The sequence below is a fragment of the Odontomachus brunneus genome, unplaced genomic scaffold (assembly GCF_010583005.1).
Source record: "Odontomachus brunneus isolate Ranch 3 - 2012 unplaced genomic scaffold, Obru_v1 Obru_scaffold_094, whole genome shotgun sequence".
Lineage (NCBI taxonomy): Eukaryota > Metazoa > Arthropoda > Insecta > Hymenoptera > Formicidae > Odontomachus > Odontomachus brunneus.
Window position 1 is genome coordinate 876,115 of NW_022639544.1, and position 1,785 is coordinate 877,899.

At 31.6% G+C, this 1,785-nt stretch overlaps 2 protein-coding genes across 2 annotated transcripts in view; both read left to right on the forward strand.

Moving 5' to 3' along the window:
- Positions 1-1,785, forward strand: part of LOC116848377 (plancitoxin-1) — a 476,759-nt gene that overhangs the window by 3,148 nt on the left and 471,826 nt on the right. The window lies entirely within an intron of this gene.
- Positions 11-1,785, forward strand: part of LOC116848378 — a 28,935-nt gene continuing 27,160 nt past the window's right edge. The window contains exon 1 of the mRNA XM_032824381.1: positions 11-51. The gene's annotated coding sequence lies outside the window, so the exon portion shown is untranslated. The remainder of the gene's footprint in view (positions 52-1,785) is intronic.

A 1,785-nucleotide genomic window follows, 5' to 3' on the forward strand; every position in this document is an offset into this window, starting at 1 on the left:
GTAAGGTGAACAACCCAAGAAGCAGAGGTCTTAAGTTTGAATCCCAGCATGGTAAGCAAATTTTTGAAGCATAATTTAAATTGAATTAAGTAGCGTGTGAAACAATAAAGTGGAAAATTTAAGAAAAAGGAAAAGAGAAGAAATGTTTATATTTTTATAAATACAAACGTTCTGTTCATATATTCTTTCGGAATCTTTTATAAACATTCATAACTTAATATATAGAATATTCGGTAGATTATTCTATTCACATTCTGAGAATATTTAAATTAATGCCATTCGAATGTTCTACGAATACACAATGAATATATACGAATGTCCTATGGAATATTCCAAATATTCTTGAAGAATATTCTTAAAATACTCATAGGATTGTTTTGTGCTATTTAGGTAGTAATATAGGTAATTATTCAGTTTACACACATCACCTCCAATATCGGCAAAAAATACAAATCGGCAAATAAGTCGATACGTTTTTTTAAAGGCAAACAACTTTTCTGTTTGAAAAAATCGTCGCTCTCTACTGCGAAGCGAGATATTAATTGAAAAAGTTGATCACTGTTAAAGTTATGAAAACTATCACACTGACGACAAATAGTGACATGTATATGCATAGCCATATGCACATACAAACAGTGCGTGAATTAGAAATATATTTGAACATGCATGAGTAACGAAATATTATTGAAACATTAGCATTATTTAAACATTTTCAAATGAACTGGGAGTCCAGGGGGCGTAGCCCCCAGTCAAGGAAGTTCGGGAGAGGCTTCGCCCTCCGGCTTGATAAAAATAAATTTGAAAAATAAATGATTCTAAAAAATAGAAAAATGTATCTCGCATGGTGTTAAGCATATGTTGTTTTTGTATGCAATTTATACCTTGTGTAGGGGTCTTGCTAATCTTTTCAGTATTTTAGGGGAGCGGTGCACTTGGACACGGTGCATTTGGACACAGCCAATCACAGCACCGTGTGATTAGAGACATTTGTAGGGTCCTTGGAACAGCGACTTGTGATTGGACTGTGTCCAATTGCCCCGTGTCCAACTGATATACACCCCTATTTTAGTATATCCCTAACGGAACATGATATCATTCGAATATTCCATTCATATACTGTAATCGTACATAATATACTGAGAATATTTGCATAATATCTTTATAGTATATCATTTTTATATATTTACAAGATATATTTATAATATAGAAATTTATTTTCATTCTTATACTTAATGTACTGCAATTATATGTAATATACTGAGAATATTTCTCTATAATATCCTTCGGAACCAAAAACCATATGAAAATCGATATTTTTTGTCGGAATCGTAAACCGTACCGAAATTTTGTAAACCCTATAAAACCGGAAGAACCGTAAAGAACTATAATTTAAATTATACCGGTACTTTTATTGTCCAGAAAACAAAAACTGAAACAAAAACTTTTATTAAATATTTTACGGTTCCGACATAAGTTAATGGATTACGGCCATCATAAACGAACCTTAACGCCATCATACGGCTACATATATAACATCATCGGTTCCAATTCCGATCTCTTTCCGTTTATTTCATGGACGACGCAAGATGCAAGAAAACGAGCGTCATTTTTATTTAAAGTAATTTAGTTTTTTATTGAATATTATTTGAAATAACCCCAAAAGGAATCGCAAGTAATTGTAGAGAGAAACTTGAAATAAATTATATAATATTTATGAGATATATTTGACAATTTATGATAACATATCCCATACAGCACAGAAGTTTGCAGCAACATTGCTACAAC